The following is a 15,636-nucleotide window of genomic DNA, read 5'->3' on the forward strand; positions in this document are numbered from 1 at the left end:
AGCTCCCCACCGCCAGCACCTGCATCTCTTTCCCTGGCCATGAGCGCAGCAGACCGGAAGCGCCAGGGAAGCAACACCTGCCTCCAGCCAAAGCAGCCTCAGTCAAAGCCCAGCAAGGCTTGGTGAATGAATGCCCCAGGTCCCTGGGTCCTGAGGGATGAGCCTCCACCTGCCTTCCACAGGTCCCAGCAGGACTGTGCTCCAGCCGCCTGCCGTGGTAACCCACTTCACAGCCCACTTTCTGCGTGCAAAGGTCCTTCCCTTCCCCGGCTCATTTCTCACGCCCCTGCCTGTGCCCCTGGGATCACCTCCCAAATAAACTACTGGGACTCAAGTATTTGAGTCAGCGTCTGCTTCGGAGGGAATCCAAAATAAGATGGGAGGGGCGGCGATGCTCCAGCCACCCGCTCCTCTATCCTCTTTCACACAAATGTATCCTGCTTCTTTCCTGATGTCCTGCTTAGCGGGGCTGGATTTATCTTCAAAAGTCCTGATTTGCCTGTGATTGAAAACCAACGTGCTCCCTGTGGTTACGGACAGCTGTGTGGGTTTTCGTTTTGTTGAAGGGAATTGGCTCACTCTGAGTCAGCCGTGCACAGGGGCTGCTGATGCAGTCTCGGTGTGATGGTTAAACTTTAAGTGTCAATTTGACTGGGCTATGGGATGCCAGACATTATTTCTGGGACAGTGTGTGAGGGTGTTTCCAGGAGATTCGCATTTGAATCAGTAAAGATCTGCCCACACTGAGGTAGATGGACATCAGCCAATCCATTGAGAGCCAACAGAACACAAAGGCATAGGAAGAGCAAATTTTTCTCTGCTGGAGTGGGGACAGCCATCTTCTCCCACCCTCAGACATTGGACATTGGAGCTTCTCCTGGGCTGATGCCAGCATCCACCTCCTGCCCTGCCTTGTTCTCAGGTCTTCGGACCCAGGCTGAGTCATAGCATAGGCTTTTCTGGTCCTCCAGCTTACAGGCAGTATTTCCTGGGACTTCTTGGCCTCCATAGTCATGTGAGCCAATTCCCATAAGTCGTCTTCTCTTACATATCTCCATATATCCTACTGGTTCTGTTTCTCTGGAAAACCCTGACTAATACACCTGGGCTCCATTGCTAAAAGTATTGTCTCCTTAAGAAGGGAGATGAGAATAACTCACTCTCCTCTACTCTGGCCTGACACCCTCTAGCCCAGGGGTCCCCAGCCCTGGGGGACCACTGGACACTGGGGCTTCAGCAGGAGGTGAGCTATGGGTGAGCGAGTGAAACTTCATCTGTATTTACAGCCGCTGCTGATCCTTCGCATTGTCCCCTGAGCTCTGCCTCCTGTCAGATCAGCAGCGGCATTTGATTCTCACAGGAGCACAATCCCTACTGTAAGCTGCATATGTGAGGGATCTGGGTTGCACACTCCTTGTGAAAATCTAATGCCTGATGATCTGTCACTGTGAAAATCTAATGCCTGATGATCTGTCACCATCTCCCATCACCCCCAGATGGGACCATCTAGTTGCAGGAAAACAAGCTCAGGGCTCCCACTGATTCTACATTATGGTGAGTTGTATAGTTATTTCATTACTTTTTTTTTTTTTTTTTTTTTTGAGACGGAGTCTTGCTCTGTTGCCCAGGCTGGAGTGCAGTGGCCGGATCTCAGCTCACTGCAAGCTCCGCCTCCCGGGTTCAGGCCATTCTCCTGCCTCAGCCTCCCGAGTAGCTGGGACTACAGGCGCCTGCCGCCTCACCCGGCTAGTTTTTTGTATTTTTTAGTAGAGACGGGGTTTCACCATTTTAGCCAGGATGGTCTCGATCTCCTGACCTCGTGATCCGCCCGTCTCGGCCTCCCAAAGTGCTAGGATTACAGGCTTGAGCCACCGCGCCTGGCCAGTTATTTCATTACATTACAATGTAATACTAATAGAAATAAAATGGACAATCAATGTAATGCGCTTGAATCATCCTGAAACCATCCCCTGCCCCTGGTCCATGGAAAAACTGTCTTCCACAAAACTGATCCCTGGTGCCAAAAAGGTTGAGGATCACTGCTCTGTCCTATTATTTAGTTTTGGTAAAAGGAGGAACAGGGGAGCAGAGAGTAAATCATATTACAGGGAACTAACCAGGAAGGTAAAGGTTGAAATCAGGCTCCTTGAAAAATGATTAGGACTGGAGAAGACAAACTCAGGAGGGACAAAAGCCTCTCTTCAAGAATGCTAGGGGTTACACCACTACAAAGAAAACATATGCACTCGAGGCCTGGCATGGTGGCTCACGCCTGTAATCCCAGCACTTTGGGAGGCTGAGGCAGGCAGATCACGAGGTTAGGAGTTTCAGACCAGCTTGACCAACATGGTGAAACCCCATCTGTACTAAAAATACAAAAATCAGCCAAGTGTGGTGGCACGCACCTGTAATCCCAGCTACTCAGGAGGCTGAGGCAGGAGAATCTCTTGAACCTGGAAGGTGGAGTTTGCAGTGAGCTGAGATGGCACCATTGCACTCCAGCCTGGGCAATGAGAGTGACTCTATCTCAAAAAAAAAAGGGGGGGAAAAAGGAAATAGATGCACTCTGTGGGCCTTGTCTTAGCCCATTTATGCTTCTATAACAAAACACCCTAGACTATTCTTACAATTCTGGAGGCTGGGAAGTCCAAGGTTGAGGCACCACATTTGGTGTCTCGTGAGGGCTGCTCTCTCTCCAAGGTGGCATCTTGGTGCTGCATCCTCACATGGCAGAAAGTGGAAGGGCAAGTGAGCACTCCCTTCAATCTCAGGACCTTTTATAACAGTGCCGATACCATTCATGAAGGTGGGGCCCTCATGATTCAATCACCTCCCAAAGGACATGCCTCTTAATACTCTTGCACTAGAATTAAGTTTCAATGGAAATCTGGAGGAGACGCCATCATTCAAACCATAGCAGGCACAAGGGATAAAATTAAGATGAGTGAGTGAAAGCTCTAGCAATATGGATTTTCAGTCTCATAGCTGACTCAAGATGCCATAAGCTGCTGTTGGAAGGTTACTGAGGTCCTCATCACGGGAGGCATTCAAATACTGGAAAACCAGTTGTGGAGAATAGCACAAGAGGACTCAGTTCAAGATCAAGACTTTGGGGTTTTCCCTGGCAGGTTTTAATTTGGCCCCATGGGTAAACTGATGGATTACTGTCTCTTTGATCTGACGTATGATAATACTCATTGGACATTGATTCAGATGGAGGCTGAGCCCTGAATGGGAGAAAGAGCGGAAAGCTGTGTGGGAAGGAGTGTGGTGGGAATGGTAGCAGCCTCAGCCTCTCCGTGCTCAGCAGGTAATCAGACCCCGCCCCTCCACAGAAGGCAGCTCACCCGTGAGGTTGTTCCCCTACCTCACTCTCTGGGGAATCCCAGCCCTGCACTCCCCCTGCCCCCACCACCCCAGCAGCTGACTGAAAAAATCTTCCCACTACAAACAATGCTGTCCCCAGAGAGTCTGGGATCTAGCATGTTCTGCTTTTGTTGCACTTTGGGGATCAGTCTAATGCCCCAGGGATGCAATAGTGCTCCTGACTCTGAAGTCAAAGGACCTTTTGCTGCCTGTCACTCAACCATAACCGGAGCTGAGTGGGCTGATCTGTCCAGGGAGCGTTCCAGACCTCCCTCCCTGGGTGACCTCCAAAGCGGCACCCTGTTCTCAAGAGGCATCTTCCCAGGCCAGAATCTCCATGCAAACCCCAAGGTTCTTTTGGAGGATACTGCAGGATGGTCACGCTTCTGAGATGATTCTGCAGCCCCTCCCAGCCCTGATATCCCACGAGGCTTTCCTACCTAGGCCTCTGGAATGCCAGGAAAGGAAAGCCGAATGCTCAGAGCTCCTTACACTCGCCCCAGTCCCTGGCAGAAGGGAAGCTGCCCTGAGTCCGGCTGGCTGTGGCAGTCCTCCTGGCTGCTGAGTGACTCATCAGTCTCAGCGGAGCCTACTGTGGCTGGCTTAGCTCCTCCCACGCATGCCCTGACCACCCCACTGGGAGAGGGCTTCTCAGAACAGATAAGAATTAAGTAGCAGTTGCTCTTGGCCTCTCTAAGGCAGGGGGACAAAATGGACCAGGCTGACCAGAGGCAAAACCATGGAGCAGGCAAAGGGTGGTCCCGGACCCCTCTCTTCTGCCAGCTCCTCCCACCCTCTTGCTGTCCAAAGCAACCACATTCCCAAACGCCTCTTTGAGCTCCTTACCCCAATCAGCCCTTCCTCCCACAGGGGCTGCATGCCCCCAATAACCCCCTCTGTCCTTGCCTCCCCTTGCCCCATTTCTTCACTGACCGCCTTAACTGGAGGCCTGGAGGAAGGCAAGGGTGTTAGGGAAAATAGTGCAAGCCCTTGGAATAGGCAAAAATGATGAATGGGTACCTATCTAGCACACCTTTTGAGGTTATCTTCATTTTTCATTGTCTTTGAGCTATTTTGCCACTCTGCAAGTTGTAGAAAACTCATAATCATGCACATGACCCTTGTCCATAGAAACGCAAATGAATTGCGTCCAGTGGAATGCGGGTGAATACAGCAGAGTGCCCTGCAGAATGCAATTGACTGTTGCCCTGTTGCGCGCTTGTGAATACACTTCAGCATTCCTTACTGCCTATGGGTGTGAAGTTCTTTGAACCCGTTGTAACAATGCACCGGTATCTTCCCTAATTAACAAGTTAAATGAAATCACTGGCACATATTCATTTTATATTTGTATGAGACTCAAGAGCTTACCTTTTATCAAAATTATCAACTGGGTGTGGTGGCTCACACCTGTAATTCCAGCACTTTGAGAGGCTGAAGTAAGAGGATCTCTTCAGCCCAGAAGTTAGGGGCCAGCCTGGGCAACATAGCAAGACCCCACCTCTACAAAAATTAAAAAGTTAGCCAGACATGGTGGTGCACACCTATAGTCTTAGCTACTTGGGAGACTGAGGTGGGAGGATTGCTTGAGCCCTGGAGTTTGAGGCTGCAGTGAGCTATGACTCCAACACTGCACTCCAGCCTGGGCCACAGAGTGAGACCCTATCTCAAAAAAAAATTGTTTTTTGTTTTGAGACAGAGTCTTTCATTGTCCCCCGGGCTGGAGTGCAATGACATTATCTCAGCTCCACCTGAGTGGAGCAACCTCCACCTCCCGGGTTCAAGCGATTCTCCTGCCTCAGTCTCCTGAGTAGCTGGGGTTACAGGTGCCTGCCACCACATCCAGCTAATTTTTTGTATTTTTAGTAGAGACAGGGTTTCACTATGTTGACCAGGCTGGTCTTGAACTCTTGATCTCATGATCTGCCCACCTCAGCCTCCCAAAGTTTTGGGATTACAGGCGTGAGCCACCACACCCAGAAAAAAAAAAAAAAAAAAAAAAAAACCTTTTTAAATAAAATTTAAAAATTACTCTTTAGCAAGGGTGGACCACTAATTGGTGGTCTTTCAAGCTCTGTGGGTAAGAGCTGGAGGATGGAGCATTTAAGCGTTTCTGTATTTGGAATGTCCAGCAGGAGACGGGAGGGGGGGCCAGCTGTCCCTGTCTACCCTCGACCCTACATTCTCCTCCAAGCCAACTCTGGCCTTGCCCATTTTCCTTTGAGACTGACTCAGGAGTTCCCAGGACTCCAAGGCATGGTGACTCACGCCTGTAATCTCAGTACTTTGGGAGGCCAAGGCAGGCAGATTACTTGAGGTCAGGAGTTCGAGACCAGCCTGGCCAACATGGTGAAACCGTCTTCACAAAAATACAAAAAAAAAAAAGTTCCCAGGACTCTGCTTTTAGAAACTGTCCCAGAACCGCCACCCCTGCCACCCCGCCTGCCCATCTCTGCAGTTGCTGAGTAACATTAAGGTCTTGCTGCTGCTGCTGTCACTTTTCCCTTGAAATGACTCACAGCACTTACTTAAAACAAGCATTAGGGGATTACGTGTCCAACACATGCCTTCGGGGTCACATTCAAACCGTAGCTGAGATGATAGCTAAAGGGCACAAGGGCTTGAGTTTTTTCCAAGGTGATGAAATGCTCCAAAGTTGACTTAAGTGATGATTGCAGATATCTGTGAATATGCCAAAAACCACCTGCCAAAAACACAATGGGTGAGTCACATTGTGGATTCATTTGCCAGGGCTACTATAACAGAATACAACAGGCAGGGTGCCTTCAACAACAGAAATGTATTTCCTCACAGTTCCGGAGGCTGGAAGTCTAAGAGAAGGTGTCAGCAGGGTTGGTTTCTTCTTTTGTTTTTTTGAGACGGGCTCTCACTGGCAGTGGTGCAATCATGGCTCACTGCAGCCTCTTCGTCCCAGGCTCAAGCGATTCTCCCACCTCAGCCCCCGAGTAGCTGGGACTACAGGTGTGTGCCACCACAGCTGGCTAATTTTTGTACTTTCTGTAGAGATGGGTTTTTGCCATATTGCCCAGGCTGGTCTTGAACTCCTGGGCTCAAGCTATCCTCCCGCCTCAGCCTCCCAAATTACTGGGATTATGGGCATGAGCCACTGTGCCCAGACCACAGGGTCGATTTCTTCTGAGGCCTCTGGCCTTGAGTTGCAGACGGCCACCTTCTCCTGGTGCCTGGTGCCACATGGTCCTTCCTCTGCCTGTGGGCATCTCTGCGGTTTCTCTGTGAGTCCAAATCTCCTTCTCTCAGGAGAACATCAATCTTACTAGATTGGAGGCCGGGCGCGGTGGCTCACGCCTGTAATCCCAGCACTTTGGAAGGCCGAGGCGGGTGGATCACGAGGTCAGGAGTTCAAGACCATCCTGGCCACGATGGTGAAACCCCGTCTCTACTAAAAGTACAAAAAGTTAGCCGGGCGTGGTGGCGGGTGCCTGTAATCCCAGCTACTTGGGAGGCTGAGGCAGAGAATTGCTTGAACCCAGGAGGCGGAGGTTGCAGTGAGCCAAGACGGGGCCACTGCACTCCAGCCTGGGCGACAGAGTGAGACTGTCTCAAAAAAAAAAAAAAAAAAAAAACCACAAACAAATCTTACTAGATTGGAGCCCACCCTCATGGCCACATTTTAACTTAATCACCTCTCTAAAGTCCTGTTTCCAAATACAGTCACGTCCTGAGGGACTGGGGATGGGGGCCTCAACATGAGTTTTGGAAGGACACAGTTTAGGCCATATGAATCAAATCTCAATAAAACTGTGTTTTAGAAAATGAGCGAAAGATCCCCACAGCTTTTGCCAAAGAGGGGGCTCTTATTCCTCTCCAAGGGAGGTCACCGTTTAACTTCCTCCCATATTTCTCCGGAATCAAAGGTGACTGTCCCAGCTTCCACTAACCTCAAATGGGCAGGCCAGGCCACAGGCAGGGGGTGATGGTTTGGAGTCTAGCAGACCTGGCTCACACCTGATGGGACAGGTGGACTCTTTGGGCTTGAAGCGTCTCTAGGAGCCTCAGCCCCTGCAAGGAGCCAGGCGTCCCTCCAAACATCCACGAGGAAATCTAAGCTGACTCGCCGACATGTACCAGGCTGTGCCAGGGCAGGGACAAAGAGAGGAAATTGGAGGCGAGTCCCCACAAGGTAACAGGTGCCCTGCCTTCAGGGGTATCACCAGGGTGGGCGTTGGTCCCCACCTCAGGTAGCTCATAGCCTGGCCAGGACCACCCCACTCAAACCTGAACCCAGGCCTGAGGGTGGGTGGGAAAGCTGGGGGGACTGGAGACTGAGCTCCCTCATCCACTCTCTTTCCCCAGCACCCCAAGGGCTCCACAGAGATGACCTGAACACAGAACATACAGGGCTTCCCATGGCAGCCGCCAGCAGTGGGTGTCTGAAGCAGGCCCTGGAGGGCTGGCTCCCTCTCCCAAGGCACACCGCCCACCAGGCTGCCTGTTGGAGCCTGCAGCCCCTGCTGATGCACCAGAAGGGCGATGCCTCCAAGATGCGAGCCGTCTCTCCTTCTGTTGTGAGTTGCTCTCCTGTGCGCTCCTGGCGGGCCTGGCACCTTCAAAGCATTCTGTGGATATTAACTAATTAGTGTAAACACAACAATGCAGAGATGACCTGTTAGGAGGCTGTTGTTGGTGTCAGATGATTAAAGGTGGTGAAAGCCTCCCCGACAGTTCTTCTGGGACTCAGCTCCAACTTTTCTCCCTGCAAGCCTGGTCTCATGGCCTGGAGAAGCATAATGAGGTCAGAGTCTGGTGAATTCAGAGTGGGTAAGAAAACGCAGTGCCTGTTGCCTCCGCCAGTTAACCCAAAGAATCTGTGGCAATGGCTGCTCAGGATGAAATCTTGACCAGGACTACAGGAGACAAGAAGTTCGGACTTGTGTATGACCAAGGGATCTGGGACTCCCAGTGTCTATAGGTCAGCGCTCAACTAGTGCCAAGGAGGACCCTAACAGGAGACAGCCATGCAGCGGGGAGGGTCACAGGAGCCAGGCGGCTGGCTGCTGGGCCCTGCTGGGACACTGACTTTCTTACCTCCGTGGGCTTCCTAACAGGCAGTCATACTGGCTCATTTGACTTGCACATACCTGTGAGTTGGTAGGTTCTATATTTTACCAGTGAGGTACACAAAGCCCAGATAGCTTTGCCCAAGGTCACACCAGGAGGAAGCAGCTGGAGCCAGCCCAGAATCCCTGATCTCTGGAAAGTCACCTCATTCATTCATTCAACAAACTCTCCAAAGCATTAAAAACAGATACCTGCATTCTTGGCTCATCAGCAAATCACGGCACTCTTGCCTTCTGAATTTATCCAGAATCAGCCACTTCTTACCTTCCCCAAATATCATGCGACGACTGCAGTAGCCTCCCAACAGCTCCCCATGCTTCCCCTAACCCCCTGTCCCCCGCAGTGTCTGAACACATCGAGTGTCAACACAGCAGCCTCTTTGGCTCAGAAAACCCCAGAGGCCTTCATCCCAATCAGAGGAAGCACACAACCCTCACAACTCCCTTCTCTCACTCCCAACCGGCCTCCTTGCCTTCCTCCACAGCGCCCAGCACATTCCACATTACGGCCGTGACACTTGCAGTTCCCTGTGCCTTGAGCCCTCTTCCGCCGGAAACCGCTTGGCTTGCTTCTTCACCTTCCCCAAGAGGTCTTCCCCGTCCACACCGTCTAAACAGCCATCAGCAAACTTTTTCTGGAAAGGGCCAGATTGTAAACATTTTCAGCTTTGCAAGCCGGACAGTCTCTGCAGCAACTCTTCAGCTCAAAAGCAGTCCTAGGCCACACATGCGTGGAGGAACAGCGCTGTATTCCAATAAAACTTTATTTAAAAACACTGGCTACCGTGGACTGATTTGACCCAGGGACCGCTGTTTGCCAACCGCTGATCTAAAAAATCAACTGACCATTCCCTCCTCTCTCCTCAGCTTCATTGTTCTTGGCGGCACGCATTGCCATGTGATATGCAGATAATTGTCTACCTCTTTGTCACCTGCCTCTGCCACTGGGACCTCAGCTTCACAAGAACAAGGACTCTGTCTATTTTGCTTATCGCTGTATCTCTAAATCCTCAGACAGTGTCTGGCATACAATCAGCACTCATATTAAAAATAAATACAAGCCACACGTTATGCATCGGGGAGGAGGACACCCACTGGCTTCAACAAAGAGCTGGGTTCTGTAATTATATCTTTTCAGCATGGGTTTCTCTAAGGAGCAAGCAGGAAGAACAGGTATGAGTAGCAAGACCTTCAGACCAGCCCAGTGCCTGGAGACTCTGGACTCAAATGCAAAGCACTGTCTGAGCCTTGTTTGGAAAGGAAACTCTCCAAGTGTCTGAGCCTCATAATCAACCAGCAGGAATGCTTGTGACATTTCATAACAAATAATAACCATTTCTTACCTCCGTGGGCTTCCTAAGAGGCAGTCATACTGGCTCATTTGACTTGCACATACCTGTGAGTTGGTAGGTTCTATATTTTACCGATGAGGTACACAAAGCCCAGAGAGCTTTGCCCAAGGTCACACCGGGAGGAAGCAGCTGGACCCAGCCCAGAATCCAGGCTTCCAGCTTCCACCACAGCCCTGCTCTGACACACCCTCCTTAAAGGGCAGCCTCCTGTTTCCCCGATGCATAAACCAGTGCTAACGCAACATATCACTTAACAGATATTCACCGAGTCCCTATCTGATGCAAGAAACTGAACTAAGTGCAATGCAGGAGATAAAGATATTCGAGTAAGTTCTGGTTGTAAAGAGACTCCACAGCAGAGCCAGTCTGACCTTCCAATGCAGGAATCTCCTTTATGGCATTGCATGCTGGTTATTGCTGTAAACCAAAATCACCACAAACTTGGCAGTTTAAAACAACAGTTTCTGTGGGTCAGGAGTCTGAGTGTGGCTTAGCTGGGCCCTCCGCTTCAGGGTCTCATCTAAAAGCTGTAGCCGAGATCAGAGCTGCAGGCTTATCTGAGGCTCAGCCTAGGAAGGTCTGCTTCCCAGCTCTCATGGATGGTGGCAGCGTTCAGTTGCTTGTGGCCTGTTAAATGGAAAGCCCCACTTTCTTGCTGGCTATTGGCCGGAGGTCACCATCGCGTCATGCTGTTGGACAGAGGCTGCTGTCAGCTCCTTGCTTTGTGGGCCTCCCCAGTGTGGCCACTTACTCCATCAAAACCAGCAAGAGAGTCTCTCAGCAAGACAGATGTCACAATCTTATGGAATCACAAGAGTGACATCCCATCGCTTTGCTGTATTCTATTGCAATGTAAAGGCAAGTCACAGGTGCTGCTTGCACTGAAGGCAAGAGGACTGCATAAAGCCATGAACGCCGGCAGGTAGGACCATGGAGCCAGCATACACCCTGTCCACCTCATCTGCTAGGTCTTCCAACTCTCCCTGAACATCTTCAGAGACACACTGACCACTCCCTCACAAGGCAGCTCATTCCATTCTGATGTCACTTGAATGGTTAGAAAGTTATTCCTAGCATCAAGCCCAAACCCATCTCCCTATGGCTTTTAATCATTGATCCAAGCCCTGCCGTCTGGAATGACATAGAAAAATTCTAATCTGGGCCAGGCACGGTGGCTTACTCCTCTAATCCCAACACTTTGGGAGGCCAAGGTGGGCAGATCACTCGAGTTCAGGAGTTCAAGACCAGCCTGGCCAACATGGTGAAACCCCATCTCTGCTAAAAACACAAAAAATTAGCTGGGCATGGTGGTACATGCCTATAGTCCCAATTGCTCGAGAGGCTGAGGTGGGAAAATCACTTAAACCCAGGAGGCAGAGGTTGCAGTGAGCTGGGATCACACCACTGTACTCCAGCCTGGGCGATACAGCAAGACTCCATCTCAAGAAAAAAAAAAAGGAAAAATTCTAATCTGGCAGAAGTTGGACTCCAGGAGGGCAGGGATTTGCTGTATCCTCGGAGAAGAGGGTTGCTGGAAAGTTCCAGGCGCATCAAAGGTATTCCATAACTACGTGTTGAGAATAGAGAACAGAGTGGTTCAAGAGGTTGTCTCAGCAGCTTATTGGCCGCTTTCAAATGCAGAGGTAGCCTTGTATAGGAACTTGCTTATCCTGTGTCTTGAGGGACAGACCTTCACACCCTTCCTTGGGAGATTGGCACTTTAAGAGGCTCTATTCCAACCCTGACACATGACTTGCTCAAGGTCACATAACTGGTAAATGGCAGGTGTTGGACGCCAGGCCTCTTGACTCCTAGCATTTCTCTGCCTCCCTATCTTTGTGTGTGACTGAATGTGAGACAGGGACACCAGACAGGCCTGGATCCTGCCTCCTGGGAGTGTGCAACTCAAAGCTATTTCCTCTACCTTCTGTGAACTGCCTCGATCCCTGGCCAGCAAACTAGACGTGGTATCCTCAAAGCCAGACACAGGTGAGCAGCGGGCCTCTGCGGGCTGCAGCAGGGATCCAGGCAGTCACTGCCTGCCGCTTTCACTTAGGACTGCTGTGCACCTGCTCTCCTTCTCCCACCAGGAATGACCACACCCAGTATACCTCCTAGGGTGTTGGTGGCCTCCCCAACACTGAGCGCCCAGCCTACTTCAGCCTCCAGGCTTCCAGTTTCCTGGCAGTCAGGTCCGTTTGCTCTGGAGCTTCTCAAGGGGCCCCCAGGTCCTTCGTCACTGCACCTGCAGCTGCAGTACAGGCCTTGACCCATGGTGAATTTAGCAAGTGTTGAATGGATGATTTGAGTCCACAGGATCTGAAGACCTTGGCTGGGAATCTCAGAGGTGAGGCACAGCCTGCCTGAGCCAGTGAGAGGAGAGGTGGAGCATCTACAGGGCTCCAGGAAGCCCCTGCTGCAACCCTGCCTGCAAGTCGAGGAGTCGGAGGGAGCTGAGACTGAATTTCCAGTTCTGGGGAAATGGAAAGGCCACGAGGAGAAGCAGGACCTGAAAGCCACTTTCCCTTCTCGGCAATGTCCATGTCACCATTATCCCCAACACCTTCCTTTCTACTTCCCTGCCTCTAAGCAACCCTCCCACCATCAGCTTCCTCCTCTTTATCCTGTGCCTCCAACTTCCCCCTTCCATGGCTGCTATATAATAAGCATTCAATAAATATGAGTCATTAAATAGTCACTCCTGTTCCTGCCTCTTCTCCCTCTCTATATTAACACATTCAAGGTTCTATCACCTAAGAAAATTAAAACCTTCCAAAATGTTTCCCACATGTGGTTGGCTATCGATGATTTTTATTTCTGCCTTTGCATTTTCACATGTCAGAGTTCTCTACCACGCACATATCTCTAAGCGGATTACGATGAATAAGAGCTGACGTTGGCTGAGCAGGAACTCTGGGCCGTCCCTCGTGCTAGAAGTTTCCTATGCATTCTATCGGTTCAGCCCCTTGACAAACCCATGTAGGGTTATCAACTGTCCCAGATGGCCCAGGCCTGAGGGGCTTCCTGGGACAAGAGACTTTTATTGCAAAAACTGGGATAATCTCAGGCAAAACAGGAGGGTTGGCCACCCTTCCATCAAGGAGGCACTATCATGTTCCCCATTTTGTAGATGAGAAAACTGAGGCTCAAAGAGGCTTAAAACTCTGCCTCGGGGCCAGGCACAGTGGCTCATGCTTGTAATCCCAGCACTTTGGGAGGCCAAGGTGGGGAGATCAGTTGAGGTCAGGAGTTCGAGACTAGCCTTGCCAACATGGTGAAACCCCATCTCTACCAAAATATACAAAAATTCGCCAGCTACGGTGGCACATGCCTGTAGTCCTGGCTACTCGGGGGGCTGAGGCATGAGACTTGCTTGAACCCAGGAGGCGGAGGTTGCAATGAGCCGAGATCACACCACTGCACTCCAGCCTGGGTGACAAAGTGAGACTGTCTCAGAAAACAAAAACAAAAACAAAAAACCTGCCTCGGAATCTGATCAAAAAAGGGGCAAGCAAAGGACGTAAGTAGACGTTTCTCCAGAGAAGACATACGAATGGCCAAGAAGCCCACGAAAAGATGCTCAACAGCATTAGTCATCAGGGAAATGCAAATCAAAACCACAATGAGGTTGAGGTGCCATTCACACGCTCAACAACAGCCCTAATTTTGTTTTAAAACTGAAAATAAGTGTTGGTGAGGTTATAGAGAAATTAGAACACTTGCACATTGCTGGTGGAAATGTAATATGTTTCGGCCACTGTGGAAAACAATTTGGTGATTCCTCAAAAAGTTAATCATAAAATTACTACATAATCCATGATTCCACTCCTACAACTATACCCAGAAAAACCTGAAAATAGATACTCAAACAAATACATGCGCACACACGTTCATAGCAGCATTATTCACGCCATCCAAAAACTGGAGACAACCCAGATGTCCATCCAACAGTGAATGGACAAATGAATTGTGGTCCATCCACACGCCGGAATATGATTCCTTAAAGAGGAATGAAGCTCTTACACAGATGAAGCCTGAGAACGTAAAACTCAGTGAGAGAGGCCACAGGCCACATGCAAAGCTCCCATTTAACCCGATCACTTTTTTTTTTTTTTTTTTTTTTTTGAGATGGAGTCTCATTCTGTCACTCAGGCTGGAGTGCAGTGGCGTGATCTCGGCTCACTGCAACCTCTGCCTCCCAGGTTCAAGCCATTCTTCTGTGTAAGCCTCCCAAGTAGCTGGGATTACAGGCGTTCACCACCACCTCCAGCTAATTTTTGTATGTTTTAGTATAGAGGGGTTTCGCCATGTTGGCCAGGCTGGTCTTGAACTCCTGATCTCAGGTGATAAGCCCACCTCAGCCTCCCAAAGTACTGATTGCATTTTTATGAATTATTCAGAGGCGGCAATACATGGAGACAACACAGATTGGTGGCTGCCAGGGGCTGCGGGAGGAGGAAGGAGGACTGACTACCAGTGGGCACGGGGTTTCCTCTTGGGTGATGCCAAGGTTTGGGAACTTGTAGAGGTAGTGGTTGCACAACACTGAATATACTAAATGCCAGTGAATTGTACACTTAAAAATGGCTCATTTTGAGATGTGAGTTTCACCTTGATTTACCAAAAATGACAAAAACAAAACCTGTACTTCAGGTCACACAGCTGATGAACACAGAGCCGGCCCCAGAGCATATCACACCCACCAGCCCGCCTTCCCTGACCACTGGAGCCCCGGGTGGCTGCTAGTCCCCCAACCCCCACCAGCCTCCCACGCTTCTCCAAAGCCTCTCTCTACTTGTCCACTCACCATTTGCTGGTCACCAGGGTCAGGATTCCCCGCCCACCACCCTGTGCTGGTCACCCACCCTCTTCAGCTGGGCAAGTCCAGTGAACAGCACTGGGGGGTATTTGCCATTTTCCCCTGCAGACTGTTGCAAACTGCCTACATAAAATTACTCAGAAAAACCCAGGGAGGCCAAGCATGGTGGCTCACACCTGTAATCCCAGCACTTTGGGAGGCCAAGATGGGCAGATCACTTGAGATCAGCAGTTCGAGACCAGCCTGGCCAACATGGCAAAACCCCGTCTCTACTAAAAACACAAAAATTAGCCGGGTGTGGTGACGGACCCCTATAATCCCAGCTACTCGGGAGGCTGAGGTGGGAGAATCACTTGAACCCGGGAGGCAGAGCTTGCAGTGAGCCAAGATTGTGCCACTGTACTCTAGCCTGGGTGACAGAGTGAGACCCCATCTCACAAAAAAAAAAAAAAAAAAAAGGAAAGGAAAGGAAAGAAAAGAAAAGAGAGAGAGAAGGGAAAGGAAGAAAAGAAAAGAAAAGAAAAACCCAGGGAGGACAGTGACACCTTCTGAGGCTGCTGCTTTGCCCCTCTAAGGACATCTCAGGGCTACGTCTTCCGATGCCCTCCTTCTCCTCTCAGTCAGCCCCCACCTCACGGGCCTGCCCTGCAGGTTGTCGCGGGGGGCTCTTCCTCCTTTGTTTTTCTAGCCTTCGCTCAGCTCAGTCAGTCGGAGCCTGACCGTGGGGGTTGCTGCTCTCTGGGGCAAGAGAATCATTCCTGTCTCCTGTCGAGGTGACCCTCGGTAGGAAGGTAAGGTCACTGTCCCCAGAAGGCCTGCGGGAAGAGGCGCTGCATTTTACTCAGAGCCTCTGGCAGCCGGGGAGCTGAGGAGGGGCCATTTGTCTCCCGTGTCTGTCAAGACACACCCGAGAAGCAGGTGGGGAGAGAATCCGCAGAGCTGCCTGCAGGTGGCCCTCGGGGTGGGACGGGGCCTCTCTGCTTCCTGGGGCCGCAGGGAA

The sequence above is a fragment of the Macaca mulatta genome, chromosome 16 (genome assembly GCF_049350105.2).
Source record: "Macaca mulatta isolate MMU2019108-1 chromosome 16, T2T-MMU8v2.0, whole genome shotgun sequence".
NCBI lineage: Eukaryota > Metazoa > Chordata > Mammalia > Primates > Cercopithecidae > Macaca > Macaca mulatta.